General features: G+C 46.1%; 1 protein-coding gene across 2 annotated transcripts in view; it reads right to left on the bottom strand.

Moving 5' to 3' along the window:
* ndst2a (N-deacetylase/N-sulfotransferase (heparan glucosaminyl) 2a) overlaps positions 1-15,986 on the bottom strand; it is a 117,729-nt gene that overhangs the window by 26,054 nt on the left and 75,689 nt on the right. The window contains exons 1-2 of one of the 2 annotated variants that reach the window (XM_034292681.1): positions 5,374-5,406; positions 5,154-5,205 (exon numbers count right to left, since the gene is read on the bottom strand). The gene's annotated coding sequence lies outside the window, so the exon portion shown is untranslated. Of the gene's footprint in view, positions 1-5,153; positions 5,206-5,373; positions 5,407-15,986 lie in introns of those variants that run through there. The other variant, XM_029120318.2, reaches the window with a different exon arrangement.

A 15,986-nucleotide genomic window follows, 5' to 3' on the forward strand; every position in this document is an offset into this window, starting at 1 on the left:
TTCACTATGGGGCGTTTTCCACTGTAAGACTGTTTTTCTATGGGATGTATGCAGCTCTGGTTGAGTGATGGGGGACAGGCTGTATGGGCGTGGTGTGTAGCTGACGGCCAGGCAGCAGAGCAGACAGTATGTGTATGAGCAGGGAGAAAAAGGCTCATCAGGTGAGCCGCAGGACACATCCCTTAATTAGTGCTCAGTGAGGCCAGGATTCAGGGGGCAGGGCCTTCCTACTGGCGCACACACACACACAGAGTTACTCACACAGCTCGCAGCGCACGCAACTAACACACGGAACAGAAAACCGCGTCTACGCAAAGCATTCCGTGCGCTCTGTGACAGTCAAAGATTTCACACACAAACACAGCCACATACACTCACTAGTGGTGGGAGAGCTGAGAGGGGGACCACACACACAGGAGAGCTGCTTTTGTGCTGCTCCGGTCAGGGGGGTGTCTTCAGATCACACGGCAAAACAGAGCCCGGAGGAACAGGCAGCTGGACAGGGTAGTGAAGAATTCAGTTTGAGTCGTAAGACAAGCACACTTCAAGTATCAACTGAAATGTTTGGGTTCAATGATCAGCTCTCCCAGCTTGGTATCAGGCTCAGGTCAATTCAACAGGAAGAAACACAAATCTGACCGCTCCGATTAGCTCTGCACAATTACCGACAAAGTCTGACCGTCTCTCTCTGACTTCCTGTGTGGTAGAGGTCAGAGGGTAGTTTTACAGTTACAGAAACATTGCCCTTGAGATGGGACCTGGAGGGTGGTGTGTAAAGACTGGGACGGGACCTGGAGGGTGGTGTGTAAAGACTGGGACGGGACCTGGAGGGTGGTGTGTAAAGACTGGGACGGGACCTGGAGGGTGGTGTGTAAAGACTGGGACGGGACCTGGAGGGTGGTGTGTAAAGACTGGGATGGGACCTGGAGGGTGGTGTGTAAAGACTGGGACGGGACCTGGAGGGTGGTGTGTAAAGACTGGGACGGGACCTGGAGGGTGGTGTGTAAAGACTGGGACGGGACCTGGAGGGTGGTGTGTAAAGACTGGGAGGGGACCTGGAGGGTGGTGTGTAAAGACTGGGAGGGGACCTGGAGGGTGGTGTGTAAAGACTGGGATGGGACCTGGAGGGTGGTGTGTAAAGACTGGGATGCATTTTGTCACTGTGTCTTTGTCCTTCTGACTGAAGTGCTGGACACCTATGGATATGGTGATGAGCTGACACAGGCTCTCAAACTAACGCTTCTCATGACATGTTAATGTACGGAGAATTCTATACTTCACAAGATTTCTTTCTCAAGAAAAATGACTGGATCAATAAGAACAGAAGCCTGCCACTTCGGGAGGCAAAACGTTTCCAGAGACATTATACTGCTCGGGCAGACAACACAAGCTGATCACTGAAGCATCAAATCTATTCGGCGAAGGCTGAGCAGAGACGCTTTGAGTGCGGCTGCTCTCATGATCCTTACTCCTTAGCACCAGAGTGCTATTCACTCTGTTAAGTGCCAAGCTTACATTATTATCGAGTCAGTCGACCATTAAGAGGGTGGACATAAGAAATACGAAGTATGTATTTTTAAGGGCTGGTAAGAGCATTTCCAGGTGTACTTATCCTAGGTCTATTTAATGAAACCTTGACGTACACAGCTTATAATAAGACAAAACTACCAAATAAGAAAGGAATAAACAAACACTGATGTTATGTACATTACAACGGAATAATGGACAACACAATCACACTTATACCAAGGTATACAAACAACAATATAAGCAAATATTTATTAGTAGAAATAACTGTTTGTGTTTACATGTTTTATTTAAACATTTATGCCTTTTCTTGTTTGAGTTGCTACAAATGTTGTTCATTCCATTATGGTGAGACCACAGATGAAACATACAGTGTGTCATAGAGATTAGACCTGATACAATTATTGGAGTTGACCACGATCGTTTTGCACAATATTTAGATAATATAATCATACATTTATATCCAAATAAGGAAATATATGGGTTAGGGTTGTCGAATGTTGGGTGTCTCTCCTAGAGGTACAGCTGTGCATTTGACAGCTCTGGGAAAGTTATGCAACAGATAATTGACACAGTCATTTGCTGCTTCATTTGTATATATGTTTTAACTTAAGAACGTTTGGCAATGCAGTCGGACCAACAAGCTGGTCTCATGTAATATTTGCTAAAAATTATTACTCATTCAACAAAAGGGTTCCCATTGCCTATATGTTGGATACATTCTTGATCGACTAGAACAACTGAAGTGAGTATAATATTGTAAGTTTGGTCGAATTTGTCTTTGTGTCTCCCCATTGCATATTAACCTTTAAAAATAAAATAAAGCGTCTTTGTACATTAACTCTCTTGAAACACATTAATTACCTTAGGTAAGTCTACACAATAGTTTAAGAACAAGCTATTAAATAATTATCTGTGCAGCAACGCAAGAGGTGAAACGTCACAACAAAGTATTTTAAACTGATGTTGCTTTGTTAACGTCTATTTTATTTTGATGAGAAGACTTTAGGGTTGACACTCGTTTGGTAAGTGAAAAGATTTATGTTCCATTGTCGAAATTATACTTCTCCCATTTGACCATCTTAGTGATCCAAGTCAATTTATTGAACATACATTATAGTCTGGGCTTTTCTATCAGTCAGAAATAAATCGAAATTGCTTCCTAATAAAAACAGCCTTAAATGCATCTTTTCACTGATCAGCTCCAGACACCTCACACATTTATGAGCCTGGCTATTTGTCTGTGAGTTAAACCGTCAGCTGAGTAGCTGTTAGCAACACTGTTGTCGTGGTAACAATGAGGCACAAATTATTTGATAGAGAAGCCGAATCAACAGGGGCTGATTCAGTAAGTGTGTAGTTTTTCTGTGTAGGTATTATGATTAAGTCTATGATTTCATATTTAATGGAGCAGAAAGTATAAACTGAATGGTGGAGAATAACTAGCTAGCAGGCTCGGTAGCACTTCATCATGCAGCATTTTACTAACATAGCCCACAGCGCTAATTGCAGTGCTTGTTTTTCTCTGTGCTGTTTGTGACTTTATGCCTATACACTCGAGGCATAAAATGAATAAAAAGACAAATACATCAGTAACGGCATTATTAGTATGACTATTAATTGTCAACTATGTCATGTTCGTGACAACCCTTATGGTGATTGGACGAATGTTTCCGGAAGAGTAGCGTAATACCCAAGTCAAGAAAACTCCAAAATTCTACTTCATTATCTTTTCATTGTTTATTGGGGGTGTATCCCGGGTTGTCGGGCGGAGAGCGCGGCCGGGTTGTCGGGCGGAGAGCGCGGGTTGTCGGGCGGAGAGCGCGGCCGGGTTGTCGGGCAATCAGTTAATAAAGATAGATCTAGCTGCTGCGTGGTTCTCGGGATCTTGGTCTATAAAAGCCATTTGGGAGTTGGAGCAAATGAAAGACAAAGAGACTAGTTTTTTTTACCATGACAGTGGGTTGTTTATCTCCCCACAGTGGACAGCATGCTAATCTCAGGGTGCTGCTGACCTTGCTACAAACATTCTGGACAAACACAGACACACACACACACACACACACACACACACACATACAGATCATTAGACCCTGAAACAGCCCTACCCAGTACAGCAGGAAAGGGACGATATTGGTCAGAAAAGGACAGCACAACAAATGAGCATTACGTCTCTGAATGCTGCAACTTATCAACTTGTAATAAGAATCTATAAGCCAATAATGCATTTTCCCTTTCAAAAGCAGAGCTCTTTGACATCCAAATCACTGCACGAAAACATTCAACAACAAAAAAAATCACAGGGAACATGACTCACAAACTGTGTGAACTGCACCTGTGTATTTCATATTACTCATCCTTAAGTCAGATGGCACTCTGTTTATACCATATCTTCTATGCCATGAGGCGTAAGCCTTCACAGGGAGAAACCCAGCAAATAAATTTGCCAGTACATTAATAGTACAGAAAGTGCACTGTGCAGATGAAAGGCACATTTGTTAGGGCCATTAAACTCTCTGGTTCCCATCAAAGAGTCCTCGGAAATTTAATGAAAGTGTAATTCAACAACAACTGGCCAATGCTGAGTGTTTGTTGTTAAATGGGGTATGGATAATTGAAGCAAGCATCTACACTGTATTCATTAATACTAACAGCTACCATTAGTACAGATAAACCATGTAATAAAAAAAATGGAGAGCCTTCTTTAGTTTCTTTAGTCGGTCCCTCCGAAGATGGCAAGCTTCCAGATGGTTCTTACGTGTGGATTTTGTTCAACTGCACACCATTAGGGCGAACAGACAGATACTACTTTAAAATAAATTCAGAGACTGCAACTCCGATAAAAACGTATCCGCCTGATTTTCAGCCGATCGAGCAGGGTTAACGGCTCAATGCCTTTATTTACTGGAACATTATGCTATGCTATTACCATGTTATACAGCCCAGATTACAGAGTCTCTCATGTTTTCGTGCCAGGGACCTGCAGGGAATATGCTTATCCCCCTGGGGACCAAAAGTATAAGAGGAAAATAAGCAACCACTTTTTAAATTAAAAACACCTTTTTATCTACAGGATACCTACCAGCCTACCACAGTGAATTGTTATAACAGTCATAGCATGTCCATATCACAGGGAGGGAAACCAATCGGAAATCTGAAGGATTTAGTTCTATGGGGGGGAAACCAGAGACCAACAGGCATTTCCCCATGGACCGGAACTTGTCTGCAGACCGGGGCTTGAGAAACTGGCCTACAACACTGTGGTCATCATGTGATCTTGCAGACAATGATTCAGCTTTGACCTAACTTTATTAAACGAGCCAGAGAGAACCAACACATGGGCATAACTTGATGGGAAACCTCTTTCCACTGGCAGACTAAATACACCGAAAACCATGGATCAGAAGTCATGGTCAGTAAAAAGAAAATAAAAGAACACATCTGAAAGGGATAATTCCCTCGAATATTTCACAGAAAACTGACCCTACACTGACTCGGACCCACAAACACATCATGGCACGCTATAAACGATGTCTTCTATATCCATGTGAAAACAGAACAACAAGATACTGTCCACCAACAAAGACGCACACACACCTAACACAGTTAAAGACATAGTTACTGACCTCTAGTTGCCGGGGAGACTAGTGCTGTCCTTGCGTTTGTGCTTCAGAAGGCCTGCAGAACAGACAGAGGACACATTTCAAGGCTAGGCAGATGAAAGTCCCGCTATGTAACGGAACACCAGCTTCACAGCATTCGCCTTCAATGCAAACAAAAACACAAACACACATGGAAGCTCATCGAGGGTGGTAGAGGGACAACATTAGGTTAGCATGCCTCTACCTCCACCATCTGTCCTACTATTCCAGGAAGGCTGAGAGTGACCAGGTCAAAGCACTGTGTGTAGTACCACAGGGTTTCTCAATCTCCTATCTAGCACAGCACACTTCACAACCGATTCAGCCGCCCAAATAATCAGCTAGTCACTGATTACATTAATCCCATTCCTACTGAAGTGTGTAGGTAGACTGTGTGACACACACACAGTAGGATTATGTAGGGAAGGGGAGCTTAGAAATACGTAACAGAGGAAAAGACGGAAAAAGCAACAGTAAAAAAAAAAAAAATCTCAAGAAAGCAGCAAATTGAACAATGTTTTCTTCTGAATGAATGAATCATCTTTGACACGTAAGACATGATGCATCAGTAACAATAGTTAACTAACAGATGCTGCGCGGCTGTAAACAAACTCCACACGCACAACTAGGCCACCAGATTGGTGGTGCTTACGTTCATTAATACACAGCTCAAGCACGCATTCAAGATGAACTATATTTCACTTCAACAATGCAAGTCATGCCCTAACCCTAACCTAAATAACAATGGCTCCAATGTGTGGCCCTCAGGGGCATCATGCAGTCAGGCTCTCCCATCCACATTTTACAGCAAACTGTCCATTGGACTCATAAATGTAAAGTGTTTCTATACTTTAGACAACTTCAGATGTTTAATGAAAGAATAATGTTGTATTGGCGTTCCTTATTAACAATACCGATATTCCTTATTAACAATATCAATATTGACGTTCCTTATTAACAATATCGATATTGACGTTCCTTATTAACAATATCGATATTGAAGTTCCTTATTAACAATATCGATATTCACGTTCCTTATTAACAATATCGATATTGACGTTCCTTATTAACAATATCGAAATTGACGTTCCTTATTAACAATATCGATATTGACGTTCCTTATTAACAATATCGATATTAACGTTCCTTATTAACAATATCGATATTGACATTTCTTATTAACAATATCGAAATTGACGTTCCTTATTAACAATGAGATCAATTAGTTCTGGCAACCCAAGCACAAACTGTATTTTCTTTCAAAAGAAGAAAATAAAAGTTCTCATTTAGAACCCATTCTTCAACATTTGAAGCTTAATTTTATTCATAATAAAAAATAAACTGAAAACTTAAACACTGAAAATGTAATATTGATAATGTCGAAAATTATTACTTTATTTTCTTTTACAAATTACTCAGGGAAGGTGATTTAAGTGTACCCTTTAAGTCTACCTGAAAGTTTGAATTCCAAATAATTACTGTACAAAAAATTTATAAAGAATCCTTATTTAACGGTAAAATCAGACCAAAATGTCAGAGACTTATCAACGGTCACAAAATCCTAGGAGGACCAGACATTACCATAACTGAATGGTATCCTTGAGATCCTGCAGCAGGAAAAGCGATCATGTATAGCCAGCGTGCATTCAGGGGTTTATTCCCATGTGATACTGCCTGTTGGGAGTGTGTGTGTGTGTGTGTTTGAGCGAGACAAAGAGTGAAGAAAGTGGGTGAAAAAGCAAAAGAGAAATGGGGGTGAAGAGAAAAGCAGAAGAGATGAGGAACACGGTACAGGGACTGTCTCCTTTGTTCACAACCACCCAGAATCCCATTTCAATGTTTCATGGAGAAAAAAGAGAGCGAGTGGGAGAGGGAGCGAGCGAGAGAGCGAGCAGGAGAGGGAGCGAGAGAGCGAGCGAGCAGGAGAGGGAGCGAGCGAGAGAGCGAGCAGGAGAGGGAGCGAGCGAGAGAGCGAGCGAGAGAGCGAGCGAGCGAGAGAGGGAGCGAGAGAGGGAGCGAGCGAGGGAGCGAGCGAGAGAGCGAGCGAGAGAGGGAGCAGGAGAGGGAGCGAGAGAGGGAACGAGAGAGGGAGCGAGAGAGGGAGCGAGAGAGGGAGCGAGCGAGAGAGCGAGCGAGAGAGCGAGCGAGAGAGCGAGCGAGGGAGCGAGAGAGGGAGCGAGAGAGGGAGCGAGCGAGAGAGCGAGCGAGAGAGCGAGCGAGAGAGCGAGCGAGCGAGGGAGCGAGAGAGGGAGCGAGCAGGAGAGGGAGCGAGAGAGCGAGCAGGAGAGGGAGCGAGAGAGGGAGCGAGCGAGACAGCGAGCAGGAGAGGGAGCGAGAGAGGGAGCGAGCGAGCAGGAGAGGGAGCGAGAGAGCGAGCGAGCGAGCAGGAGAGGGAGCGAGCGAGAAGGAGAGGGAGCGAGCGAGAAGGAGAGGGAGCGAGAGAGGGAGCGAGCGAGAAGGAGAGGGAGCAGGAGAGGGAGCAGGAGAGGGAGCAGGAGAGGGAGCAGGAGAGGGAGCAGGAGAGGGAGCAGGAGAGGGAGCGAGAGAGGGAGCGAGAGAGGGAGCGAGAGAGCGAGCGAGCGAGCGAGCGAGGTGGGTGATAGCAAGAGAGAGAGCAGCCATCTCTTCTGCAGGGGAGAACAGAGCCAGAAAACCCACACAGACAGACACAGAAACACACACTTGTTAATCTAAAACCACAGTGACAGAGAAACGAATCCAATGTCCACACAGCTCGTATCATCTCAAACAAACAAGAATGCAGTACACACATCATGACTTGTTCATCCAAACCCCTGACAGAATGCACATGCACGCGCGCACGCACACGGAGACAAAGCCATCTAACAAGACACCTTTTACAACCAGAACCAAGGACAGACAAACACACTCAAGTACACAGCGGCGCTTGGAGTGGGCGTCCCTGCAGTGTGTCAGAGTCCCCTAGCAGAGAGCCGTGCTCCAGGCTACGGCGGCTATCCTAATATTGATAGTGTAGCTCAAACAAAGCCAGGGCTATCAGAGCTGGAGGCCCACCAGGATCAACACACAGACTAGGGCTGACTGGAGCTGAGGCTTATTCCCTAACAGAGAATCGGACCTACTAGCGCCTAAACAAAAAAGAACCAGGAGCGGTAGACGTGGGCACTCTCCCCGTCCTCCGGGCCCCTTTCCTCCACCCTGTTCCCATTATGGCCGCTCTTCCCTGGTTGTCTCCACACGCCGGCCTATTCCCGGGGGGGTCTGTATTATCTATTCAGCCATATGGTGGCTAATTGATTGTCTAATGGGGGTCTCCCTCCCTCTACCGGTGTACTACTGTTTCATTGTCTGATGTGGAAGGAGCCCACCGGCTGGAAGTCACATCCTGGGCCCTTGGTGGGGCTCCGTCAATTGCCTGTCACAGCTGGTCATGCGCGTCTACAGCAGGCACTGCCACGAAGCAATGAAGGCATGCTGGGACAGCACTTGCCATCCCTTGAGGAGAGACGCAAGCACATGCACGCACGCATACACATGTACACACACAGACGCATGCACAAATGTGCACGCAAGCAAGCAAGCATACACGGACGCAAACACATGCACGCACACACATGCACGCACGCACGTAAACAGAGACAATTGCAGAAATACATAAATGGCACATGCACACGAATATAAACACTTTCATGAATCCAAACACACACCCACACAGAGCGTATCTCTCCAGAGCAACGGTAGGTGCATTCAGGCATGAGTTTCCACTGACTTTGCAGGGGGGCATCCACCCACCAGCACCCACACACACGCGCCAGCCTTTTGGAGGGAAGCCGAGAGGGCAGTATACCACTGGTTGCGTCTGCTCAGAGCCCTGGAGGCTGGTACAGCTCTAAGCCCAAACAGCGGAAGAGGAAATATGACATGTAATTGGGCCTGGTTTGGCCCAGTGTATGTGCATCACAGCAGCCCTGGCAGGCACCATTTCTCATTTGCTGATGAAAGGAGATGTAGGGGTGGTGGGGGCAGATAGAGAAAAAGCAATGTCAGAAATGTATTTTTAAGACATAGCTGTCTGTGACATTTTATTAGCCAGGCCACTATATCCAATTTACTGTGGGCTGGTTGGCTTGGACCCCTAGGAGAGGAGGAGTCCTCACAACAGAGATGCCAATCAAACCTGGGCCAGGCGAGGGAGAAGGAAACACACACAGATGTCTTAATTAGCCCCACAGTGTGGGCTGCGCGCACGCACGCACACACACACACACACACACACACACAGAGGGAGAGAGAGAAACAGTGAGCAGAAAGCAAGAGGTGCAAAGAGAAAGTAACACACAGGAGAGAAGAGGGCTGAGGAGGCCCAAAAGGAACAGCAGCACAGGAGACTTCAAAGGACCAGATCAAATTCATCATTTTTCTAAAACATATAGACTAGTGGCCTGGAGAGGGGGGGGTCAGACTGGTGTTGTTGGAGCTAAAAGCTCTGCATTAGTAGCCTGCTCTGGGAGGAATATGAGCAAAACATGTAGCAGCAGCCAACAGCTCTGTCCCCTGAAAGGAATCAACAGGAGCCGATGACACGTGACAAATCTGCCCAGATCCCTTAAGAATGAGTCAGCCTTTCAGAGGCACTTCCACACACACCAAGAGGGCAGGGGGGAGCCAGAACAACCACCAGCTGTTAAAGACAAAACATGCTCTGATTTCATGGATGCTTCCTTTTCCAATAATGAAACCTGTCGTTAATTCACACCCTACATTTAGAGAAAAAAACTGAATCACTGCCACCTAGAAAGACCTTGAACATTTTTGCAAATAGCTTCTGTAAAATGTTTGAATGTCTGTGTCTCAAAGGCCCCCATCTAAAAGCCAACGGCTCCCTGGGGAAAGTTACACTGGGGCAGCTGCTCTCTACAGAGGGACAAGTAACCAGAATTATGAGAATTATAAAGGAAAGGAGTCTGGTGAACATGTTCAAACTACACCACTACAAGTCAAAAGAATACTCTGCCTTCCTTTTGAAACAAGACTTATTAAACAAATGTTTTTTTAAGTTGGAACGTCGTGTGGTCAACACAGTGGTGTTTTACTGTTTTTACTGGGTGAATAACACAGAATCTTGCATTTACATGCATTCATATTTACAAGATAGGTCAATTTACATTTCAAATGCCAAAATAGTTGTCGGTTAAGTTGCTAGGCAGATTGACCGTAACAATTTTCAAGTGCCAAATTTTTTAATAACAGTCACGTTATCACCCAGTTTAAATGGCCAAGCTCTTCCCAAAACACACCTCTGGTAAAAGTCCCCACACTGTGTTTCAGAGGTCACCTCCAATCATGAAACATTCTGGGAAGCAGTAGGTAATTTGGGAATGGGGACGAACTCTTTTGACTGTCTGTTGACACTTGTATTTGGCCTTCCCAACCAACGGTGGGCCCTTCCAGATGAATGAACATTTGATTGTTGTTCCCCTTTAAAGAGAATTACAGTAATTTCCTGAAATATCGTGCCCATTCTGGAAACCAAATGCCTCTGCAGAGCCTGGGGAAGGGTGTGTGAGGCGCAGGATTGCACCGTAAACCCAACTGTAAGTATGGAACCTGTTTTGTGATTTGCATATGCTATTCTAACAACAAAATACTTCCCCATTTGTTAAGCCTTTGGCACACGGTAAAATAGAAAGCAGAGCAGAGGGAACAATGAGAGAGAAACCGAGAGAAGAGAGAGACACACCCCTGCAGACAGAGACACCGACCGAGCGACAGACAAGAGAAAGAGACACCGACCGAGCGACAGACAAGAGAAAGAGACACCGACCGAGCGACAGACAAGAGAAAGAGACACCGACCGAGCGACAGACAAGAGAAAGAGACACCGACCGAGGGACAGACCGACAAGAGAGACCGACCGACCGACAAGAGAGACCGACCGACCGACAGCTGTCAGGCACTCATCATTAAGCCCCTGCTTCCACAGTCAGCAGACATCTCATATCTTCATGCAGACTCTCAACAATGGGTGACCTCTGACCCCCTAACCCCAGGGTCTCCTTTTATTAACTGTCATCAGTCTGCCCCTCCCCCTCTACATCCCCAATGCTCCATTAAGTCATGACCTCTACGCCCCCATCTCCAATAGTCAATCACACGCTGTTCTTGAAGGCCAAACCCCCGACAACATCCCAATTACCTCTCGTCTACTTTACACACTGCTCTAGCCTAGAACACACACACAGTCAATTCACCGAAAATGTACTCATATCCTCCTCACCAGTATTTATAGCCACATAGTGAGCACACAGCATTTAGGATTCTGAGCACACTTACTCAGAAAACACTAGAGAACCAGCAGCTCTGCTCGCACAGAGCGGTGGAAAGGCGTGACAGCATGAGAGCCCACTAATGGCAGGCCTGAAGAGCTCTCCTCACCCAGACCCCCTGAGCACAGAGTACAGATCCACATGGCCCTCTCAGCTGGGCATAACCCCACACAGAGTACCAATCCACAGGGCCATCTCAGCTGGGCATAACCCCACACAGAGTACCAATCCACAGGGCCATCTCCGCTGTGCATAACCCCACACAGAGTACCAATCCACAGGGCCATCTCAGCTGGGCATAACCCCACACTGAGTACCAATCCACAGGGCCATCTCAGCTGGGCATAACCCCACACTGAGTACCAATCCACAGGGCCATCTCAGCTGGGCATAACCCCACACAGAGCACTAGTACCACAGCCGAACAAGACCTTTAATGACCCAAAACTGAGTGTGCATATTCATCCGAGTTCACATTAAGTACGTTTTAAAAAGCATTTCCTTCAGTTGTACTGTGAGAGATATGTATGGTGCTTTGGGGCATCTATGGCAGGCCCAGGGCATTGACAGACCCCCAGTGGAACTGGAATAAAAAAATATTTTAGGGGTAGGGTTGGGACAGAATGGGAGGAGTGCTGAGGGACAAGGAGTGTCTGGGGCATTCAGTGCCAGTGTCCAGACAAAGGTTCCATCCTGTCTGCATTGAAGGGGAGCCAGTCCTGAACAGGTGTACATAAATGACAGGTCAGATTGTATGCACAAAACACCAGTAACAGTATTGACACTCCACAAAAATCTACCAAAAAATCGACTAAAACTGCTTTTGCTGGGAAAGAAAAAATATATTAGGAGAAAATCAGTCAGGGTCAAGACTAATCAAATGTGACTCGTCAAATAGGTAAAATATATCAGGTGGTCTGATAATTCTGTTAATATCGTTTAATAAAATGCAGCAATACATGTCTACAGAGATTTATTGTAGCTTCTATATCAAATCAAAAGAAATAGGAGGTTAATACCCACAGCCACTGTTTGCTCAGCAATAACCATTGCATGAATCAATAGAGTTAACTTACTTGCCGTCTCGGTCCTGATAAATCTGTTGCGGTCTAAATTCAATAAGTAAATACAAATTTTCAATAGATATTTGAAAGCGCTTCACCAAGAAATTGCCATGGGCATGACACAATCATGGATACAGTGAGAACTTCAAGCCCCCACTGTTGGTCCGATCCTTCTCATTATACAGTAGCCTGAACATGCATGGTTCAATGGCACCATGAAAGATCACCCCCGTAAAGGTAGTAAACCAGCAGTACCCAGTGTACCAGGATAATACTTTGAAGAAGGAGGAAAAAACCTTGGAGCAGAAAGTTATCGCCACACCAGAGTTAGTAGTCTTCTATAAATAGGAACCGTGCTGACACTTTAATCAATATATCTGCTGATAGGACGACAACTGAAAGACATCCAACAGCTCTTTCCAACAAGGAGCACCGTGAGAACACTCAAAAGGATTGGTAGCACAACTGATACAACATGGAGGCTTTGCGAAATGAACTACGACTACATGGAGCAGCAATTCATTAAAGCCATGGGAAATCAGTTGAATGTTTGAGACGTACTTTCAACAGAACATAAAAAGACTCCAAACGAGAATGAAGACTTGAAGAATGACCCCAAATACTAATTGTCTAGAATCCCATGAAAAATTAGACTTTCAAAAGTGATAAGTAAACAAACGCACAATGAGCATGTGGTTCAAAAAAGAAACATTTCCAGATGGTCTCCCATAAAATACCTAGGCTTTGCTTCCTGTCTTCAAAATTCAATAGATGGGTGGGCTTACTTGGCAATAATTACCAATTAAATACATAATGTAAAAATGGTTTTGTGTAAATATAACAATAAAAAGGAAAATTTTAATGTTTCTGTTCTCACTCCCCTTTCAATACACATTCTGACATAATAGAGAATATAATTTAGTGCACACAGTCCATTCCCCTGCGCCTGGCCAATTATGTATGAAGCAAATCTCTCTGACCTGGAAATCTCTCAAACATGATACAGACCCACAAATCCCCAAACCACTTGAAACAACACAAGACAAAAAGACAATCCAAAGCCACAGGGCATGACAGCCTCTTCTCTTTGTCCCCTAACTCTGTGACAAACCTACAGTACTTGTGAAGCAATTACACAAACAAGACTGTTCTATTGTGGGGTGTTTAGCTGAATGACAATGCCGAAAGACTGTTGCTGAGGGGTGAAATATCTCCCTCTCCCACCCTCTGAAGACCTGAGTAGAGAGAGGCAGCTGTATACAGAGTATATAATAAAAGCAAAAGCACATCGGGTATCATGCAGACCATTAAATGCACGCGTGTGGTTCAGACTTCAGGGAAAATCAAGCGTCCACCGAGGCTCATTGTCTTTCAGAAAAGGCACACAGCCCTGAGCGGATTGTCCCTTTTAAACCTCTGCTATAATGGAACACATTCACCATTAGAAAGGTGTTAATTTGCCAGTCAAAACGTTCTGTTCTACTACAGTAGAAGCCTTGGTACACATGAGCTCAAGCACATACACAGTACATAAGTGTCCAGCGCCAACGGCAGCCGGGGGCTCATTTAGTGGAAAAACGGGTACGGATCAGCAGGAGGGAGAGATGGAGGGGGAGATAAATAATGATGGAAGGTATCAGAGAGTCTGTTGGTGACAGTGACAAGCCCACTCAGGTGGAGCATCCAGAGGGTTCTGAGAAACCTGTCACTTCACACAGCCTCTGGCCCAACACAGTCACATATGGCTCTGGAAGTCTTTGATGAAAGATCACACACACACACCTTAAGATCCCAGAATAGATGCAGGCAGCCCTAGCCCATCATACACCAAGAAAGGCATGACGAAAACGATTAATTTGGAGCCTTTGATCATTAAAAGATGACTTATTCAAAACAAAAATGCAACAACAACAATAACATCAACAACATCAACAGAAGGCCTGTGAGGAGATGTTCTGTTATATTATGTATGGATGTTTCTATTCCGATCGCAAACGTCCTACATAACACAGAATGGGATGGGTAGGGCAGCCATGGTGACAGGTGTGTCCAGGGTTGGAGAGGTGAAACTCAGAGGGTGGGGGCAATCTGTGATCGGTGCTTGGGGCCGGCTCCATCCCCACAAGGAAGAGACAGTTAGTCCCTTCCATATAAACTCGACCTAGGGAAAGCGCTGGCCTACACCGTGGTGTGTGTGCGGGCCTTCCCTGCCCCTCCCGGTGTCAGACGTGCCTAGAGGCATGGGGCTGGTCCGGTTGGCTCTGGGAGTCTGGGACACAGTGTCTGCATGAGTCCTGCCAGTGGCCCTACCAGCATGAGTCAGTGTCACACTCACATCCCGTGGAATGCAGAGATACAGGAGCGGATCAGCTGTAATGACATGCACAACACCAGGGTCAAAGGTACTTTATCTCGGTCTCTCCAGCAGGATGCTACTGTAAGCCTGGCAGATGAATGAGGGAGGAGAGGGTGAGAAGGCCTACTCCCGATCCTCCCCCAGTGCTGCTTTCCCCCAATGACTGTATACATTAAATAATCACCAAACAAGGCCTGTCTCTTTACCAGGAAGATTACTGATAATCTGGATTAATGCCCTGGAGAGGGAGTGAGAAAAAGGGGCAAACCACTCTCCCCATACCCAGCTGAATAACAAGTTAAACTGTGTTGATTACCCGGTACAATAACATTAATGCTCGTAAAACGCAGTGATCATCAAAATGTAAGGCTTTAATGAACTTGCGCCTGTGTGGAGCGAGGAGGCGCGGGATGCGGGGAGACGGTAAATGAAGCTTCCCTTTGATGGGTTTAGCTCTCTGGGGGTGGAGGAACACGATGGGTGCCTGCGGGGAGAGTGGGAGAGAAGACTCTGTGATGCCTCCTCCGAGTGAGACGCCCATGTGTCTGGAAACGGATATCTGCACACTAACAAGGACAACACAGATGAAACTGGAGAGGGAAAAAAACCTTAACCAGATACACAGTACCCAGCATTTCAGTGAAAAAGCCACCTTCAAAGAGGATCACAGAGAGAATTGGGCCGCGACAACACGCCAGCAGACAGGAAGGTCCCGTGTCGGCAGTTCAGTCAGAAATAAGGGAGTGTGCGGCATGGCCATCCCTGAGCAGACGGGAAGGCCCGAGCTGTCCTCCAGCCACCCATGAGCAGACGGGAAGGCCCGAGCTGTCCTCCATCCACCCATGAGCAGACGGGAAGGCCCAAGCTGTCCTCCAGCCACCCGTGAGCAGACGGGAAGGCCCGAGCTGTCCTCCAGCCACCCGTGAGCAGACGGGAAGGCCCGAGCTGTCCTCCAGCCACCCGTGAGCAGACGGGAAGGCCCGAGCTGTCCTCCAGCCACCCGTGAGCAGACGGGAAGGCCCGAGCTGTCCTCCAGCCACCCGTGAGCAGACGGGAAGGCCCGAGCTGTCCTCCAGCCACCCATGAGCAG

Source organism: Esox lucius, chromosome 6 (assembly GCF_011004845.1).
Source record: "Esox lucius isolate fEsoLuc1 chromosome 6, fEsoLuc1.pri, whole genome shotgun sequence".
Taxonomy (NCBI): Eukaryota; Metazoa; Chordata; class Actinopteri; order Esociformes; family Esocidae; genus Esox; species Esox lucius.